The sequence below is a fragment of the Galeopterus variegatus genome, unplaced genomic scaffold (assembly GCF_000696425.1).
Source record: "Galeopterus variegatus unplaced genomic scaffold, G_variegatus-3.0.2 Scaffold8675, whole genome shotgun sequence".
Classification (NCBI taxonomy): Eukaryota; Metazoa; Chordata; class Mammalia; order Dermoptera; family Cynocephalidae; genus Galeopterus; species Galeopterus variegatus.
Genome location: NW_007734786.1, coordinates 5,808 through 11,978, shown reverse-complemented (window position 1 = coordinate 11,978; position 6,171 = coordinate 5,808). Strand labels below are relative to the sequence as shown.

Below are 6,171 nucleotides of genomic sequence, written 5' to 3'. Positions count from 1 at the left end.
GGTATGGAGGTTCCTCAAACAATTGCAGATAGATCTACCATATGACCCAGCTATCCCACTGCTGGGAATATACCCAGAGGAATGGAAATCATCAAGTCGAAGGTATACCTGTTCCCCAATGTTCATTGCAGCACTCTTTACAATAGCCAAGAGTTGGAACCAGCCCAAATGTCCATCATCGGATGAGTGGATATGGAAAATGTGGTATATCTACACAATGGAATACTACTCAGCTATAAAAACGAATGAAATACTGCCATTTGCAACAACATGGATGGTCCTTGAGAGAATTATATTAAGTGAAACGAGTCAGGCACAGAAAGAGAAATACCACATGTTCTCACTTATTGGTGAGAGCTAAAAATAAACAAATAAATTCACACACACACAAAAAAAAACGGGGGGGGGGGGAAGAAGATATAACAACTACAATTCCTTGAAGTTGATATGACAAGCAAACAGAAAGGACATTGTTGGGTGGGAGGGAGGAGAGGGAGGAGGGAGGGAGGTTTTGATAATGGGCCATAATAATCAACCACATTGTATATCGACAAAATAAAAATTTAAAGAAAAAAAAAAGTAAGAAAATAAACCTTTCTGACAGATCTGGAAAAAAATAATAATAAAAAATAATAATTAATTTATTTATTTGATGTCCAGTGACCTCTGATCTTTTATTGACTTTCTGCTCCCTGAAGGGTACCCTGCTTCTGTTGCCTCAATGCCTCAGAACTTTGGTGTCACTGGCCTCAGATGCCACTTTGTCATCCACCATCCTGCGGGCGGTGGTCTTTTGAATGGTTTGCATCGAGTTGCTGCTGTCCAGGGCGTCAGTGAGACTGAAGTCCTCCCCGTCTTCCAGCAGGCGGTGGTAGGTGACAATCTCAGCCTCCAGTTTGACCTTGATGTTCAGCAGGGCTTTGTACTCCCAGGCCTGGCGCTGTCCCTCTGCCCAGGTCTGTGCCAGCTCTCACTCCAAGTGCAGCAGGACCCCGTTGAGCTGCTCTATCTGCATGGCATAGTGGGTCTTCACCTCCATCAGACTGTTCTCCAAACTGGCCTTCAGATTTCTCATTGAGTCCAGCTTGATCTCCAAGGACTGGACTGTACACCTCAGCTCCATAAGCTTCATCTCAGCAGCTCTAATCTCGGCAGACTGAGAGGTGATCACTGTGGTGCTCCCCTCAATCAGCATCATCCAGTACTTGTCCAGTTCCTCTTGGTTCTTCTGAGCCAGTTGGTCATACTGGGTCTGGATGTCTGCCATGATCTTGCTGAGGTCTTGAGATTGGGGGCATCTACTTCGACGGTCAACCCAGAGTTGGCAATCTGGGCTTGTAGGCCTTTTACTTCCTCCTCATGGCTCTTCTTCATGAAGAGCAGCTCCTCCTTGAGAGCCTCAATCTCTGTCTCTAGCTGCAGCCAGGTGACACTGGTGTTGTCAGTGACCTTGCAGAGCCCATGGATATCACTCTCTACAGACTGGTGCATGGCCAGCTCTGTCTCATACTTGACTTTAAAGTCATCTGCAGCAAGATGGGCATTGTCAATCTGCAGAAAGATGCAGGCATTGTCCACGTAATTTGCAAAGATCTGAGCCCTCAGGTCCTCGATGGTCTTGAAGTAATTCCCCTAGTCTCTGACCTGGGCCCCTTCTTCTCCAGGTGTTCCTGGATTTTGCTACCCAGCTTCCGATTTTCACTCTCCAGGCTCCTCATTCTGTCCAAGTAGGAGGCCCAGCGGTCGTTCAGGTCTTGCATGGTCTCCTTCTCACCCATGATGTTTGGTATACATACACAATGGAATACCATTCAGCCATGAAAAAGAATGAATCCTGTCATTTGCAGCAACATGAATGGACTTGGAGGTCATTATGTTAAGGGAAGTAAGCCAGGCACAGAAAAATAAATACCACATGACCTCACTCATATGTGGAATCTAAGAAGAAAAAAATAGTTGACATTACAGAGTCAGATAATAGAAGAGGGGTTGCCAGAGACTGGGGAGGGAAGGGCAGAGGGTGGTGGGGAGTAAACAGGGAGAGGCTGGCCAACAGGTACAAAATTACAATTACATAGGAAGAGTAAGTTCAGACTGCAAGAAGGTCTGGTTGGCAATTTAAAAAGAAACTTGAAGAGATGAGGGGTTGCTGACTCAGGCACATCGAGGGAATGAGTCTTCAGGGGACTATCGCATCAGGTTGCAAGAAAAGTAAGAGATTAGCACATAGTTACATAAGATTTAAGACAAATGAACAATGACTCTGTATTGTCTCACCTGAAGTTTTAATTTCTAAGTCTCTGTTAAGATGAGCAAAAATATCTCCTGTAATACTGAAAAATGTATTCCAAGTAGTGTTGACTTACAACCTTGAAGCAACAAACATTTTTATAAAAGCAACTACATATGTTACATAAAAATTTTTTTTCTTATTGTTTATAAAAAGCTATATTAGCTCACTTTCAGTGATAAACCATGTTTGTAGTAAGAAGATGATTCTACGCAACAACCTTGTGATAAGTAGCTTACCGTGATTTCCAAATATAGCTCCAATTTACCCAAGCAATATTAAAGGACATCTAAAATTAGGAGCAGAGTTGAAGAAATTTTCTCATAGCAATGTGTTTCACAAATAGAATGAAAGTAGTTAGAATAACTTTAAAACACAAAGCAGGACTTGATTTACCTTAAAAGTGTTGTTTTTTCTGTTAAAATAATTTTAAATTCTATTTTTATTATTTGAGGCATCGATAATTCTAACAAAAGGAGGTTTTATGTGTGTGTGTAAATATATGTGTTATGGTTACATAATCACTAAATAAATATTTTTAGAATCATGTTTTTCTTTTTAAAATTTATTTTATTTATTTATTTTTATTGAAACATAATTGTCCACATCTGTGGGGTACCGTGTTGAATATCAATACCTGTGTGCCATATGTGATGCTCCAATCAGTATAATTAGCATATTCAACATTACTCAAGGTAATCACTTTTCGTGGCCCTTTACCAATTTTGTTAACCTCCCCCCCCCCTTTCCCACCTCTGGTGGCCTTAGTTCTCTTCTCTCCTTTTGAAAGTAGAGCTATGTTTTTAAAAACTTTCCATTGCTGAGATGAGATGGTCCTTTCTATGTGTTTTTCTAAAGAAGCTGCAAAGTTCTCTCTTGTGTGTTCTGTGACGTGTGTCTTCTGGTGGTGAGATGCCCAGGCACCCATCTGGGACAGTCATGAGACTGATGAGAGAACTGGTGTCAAATCATGAAACTCTCCAAGCTTCTAGTGCCCTGTATGTAAGTTCAGGATAATAACACCTGTCCTGCTTTAATGATCAAATAAAAAGCTTGGTATAGAGGGTTTTGTAAACGAAAAAACACTCTTCATATTTTTTGTAGTATATATAGTGTGTGTATATACACACACACTCACAAACATATACATATGTATGTAGAACAGCATACATATAGCAGTATAACACTATATATGTATGACTATATATGTACATATGTATGTAGGTTATTACTCCTGATGTTCTTTAATGGCTTGCTTTTATAAATCTCACGGGAGGGCCCGGATGGTTAACTCAGTTGGTTAGAGCACAGTGTTGATAAAACCAAGGTCAAGGGTTCAGATCCCTGTACTGGCCAGTTGCCAATAAACAAATAAATAAATAAATATCCCACAGGAAATGGTTTTCAAAGCTTTTCAGTGGACCTAGTCATTAGTTATGTACTCTCTAAGCTCAGTAACATTGAATATGACTGGCCATCATATTTAAGAGCACGAGATAGACTATTCTTTTCAGTTTAACACTGCCTTGCTTTTCATTTTTTTTTTCCTTTGCTTTTTCTTATATAAAGTATTGGAAAATGCACATGGGTAAACACTTACTAACCCTGGATCTTAGCTAGAAGAATCCCCTTATTCCTCCACAACTACTTCTTACAGGGGAACTGGGGCCTCGGATGGCAAAGGACAGATCTGGCCTAAGCAAAAAGCCCTGCTGGCCAGGAGGGATCTGGCAGTGACCTAGCACAAATGTTCCTTCTCTTGTGACAGACTCTCACACACTTGATTAAGCCTTTCTCCAGTCTCCCATGGCTCTTTTTCAGACCTTTTTCCTCATGTCGATTACATGGTGGCAAAGTTAATTGTTTTTTGTTTTTTTTTTTACAATAAATAACACATTACTATATATCATGATAAACTTTTAAAAATTAAGTGTATAAGTATAGAGAGTTATAAAGTGAATGTTCTCTCTTCCCCTCCATCCCACTGTTAGGAGTTTGGAGCACAGCCCTACAGATCAATTTGTATGCAGTTTTAATACACACATACAAAAAAAATTTTTTTTTTTTTTGTAAAGATGACCAGTAAGGGGATCTTAACCCTTGACTTGGAGTTGTCAGCACCACGCTCTCCCAAGTGAGCCACGAGCTGGCACCTTACAAAATTTTTTTAATAAATCATTCCATACTTTGAGCTACATTTAAAAACTCTTTTCATGTCAGAACATATATCGATATACCCGTTCCATGATATGAATGTATATTATTCAACTTCTGATAGACATTCCTTTTTTTCCCTTTCTTCTTCCTCTCTCTCTTTTCTATTACAAACAATGCTCCAGCAAACATTCTTATATACACATTCTTGTGCACACACACATGTACATATTTCTGAAGGATGCTTTTATAATTTTTTATACAATCAGTTCTTTAATGCAGCTAAAATTTGTTTTTATACATAATGTGATGTACAAATTTACCTTTGCCTTCAAAATATGTATATCCATTAGATCCATTAGTCCCCAACCATGTATTGAATAGTCCGTCTTTTTCCCATTGGTCTAAAATGTTAATTTTATCATAAGCTAAATTTGCATGTATACCCGCTTCTGATTCTCACTGATTTATTTGTCTGTCTACAGATCAATTTACCTATACCAATGCCATGCTTTCCAGTTATGATAACCTTATAGAATGTTTTCAAAGCTGGTAGGACAGGTCTTCAAACACTGTTCTTTGTAAAAAAATATTTTCATTGTGCTTATACAATTTCTCTTTTGGCTGAACTTTAGTATTAACTTGTCAAGTTTTACTTAAAAATTATATTGGAAACTTTAAAAACTTAGCATGTAGTAAAATTGACTTCTGGGGGGATATACAGTTCTAAGAGTTTTGGTATATGTATAGATGTGTGTAAACATCAGCACCATCAGGATACAGGACAGTTTCATCATCTCAAAAAACTCCCATGTGCCACAACCCTTATACTGTTATATCTTCCTCCCAATCCTGATCCCTGGGAAGCACTGTCTATTCTATGTCACTACAGTTTTGTCTCCTTGAGAATGTCATATAAATGGAATCATGCAGTGTGTAACCTTTTGAGACTGTTGTTTCAATCAGTGTCATGCTCTTGAGATTCATCCAAGTTCTTGACTGTACCAGCTGTTTGTTCCTTGTTTATTTTTGAGTAGTATTCCATTGTGTGAATGTACCACACTTTATCCATTCTGCCCTGCTGAAGGACATTTAGGTTGTTTTCAGCTTGGGCCATTATCAATAGAGCTGTCCTAAACATTCATGTACAGGTTTTTGTGTGAACATAAGTTTCTATTTATCTTCGGCAAATACCAAGGAGTGGAATTGCTGGGTTGTATGGTAAGATAGTAAGTGTAAGTTTAACTTTGTAGGAAACTGCCAAAGTATTTTCCAGAGTGCTTATACCATTTTTCTGTCCTGCCAGAAGTGTGAGAGTTCCAGCTCCTCCGTATCCTCATCAGCACTTGATATTGTGAGTATTTTTTCACTTTAGTCATTCTGATCAGATCAGAATGGAGTAGTATCTCATTGTAGCTTTAATATGCATTTTTCTAAGGGCTAATGATGTTGAACATCTTTTCATGTGCTTATTTACCATCCTTATATCCTTCTTGGTAAAGTGCTTGTTGAAATTCTTTGCCCTTTTTAAAAGGGTCATTTGTTTTATTACTATTGAGTTTTGAGAGCTCTTTATGTATTCTGGATACAAATCCTTTGTTGACAGTGACATCTTCATGGGACTGTGACTTGTGCAGTCTCATAGGGCCCCAAGCTCAGGAGGACCTCATGCTTTGTTTGATGTTCTGCTGTCACATCTTGAAATCCTTAATAGTTTTCAACAAGGG

The 6,171-nt window shown here is 38.8% G+C and overlaps 1 pseudogene; it reads right to left on the bottom strand.

The window, feature by feature from the left end:
• Positions 1-718: 718 nt before the first annotated feature.
• Positions 719-1,778, bottom strand: LOC103608670 (annotated as a pseudogene).
• Between the last annotated feature and the right edge of the window lie 4,393 nt (positions 1,779-6,171).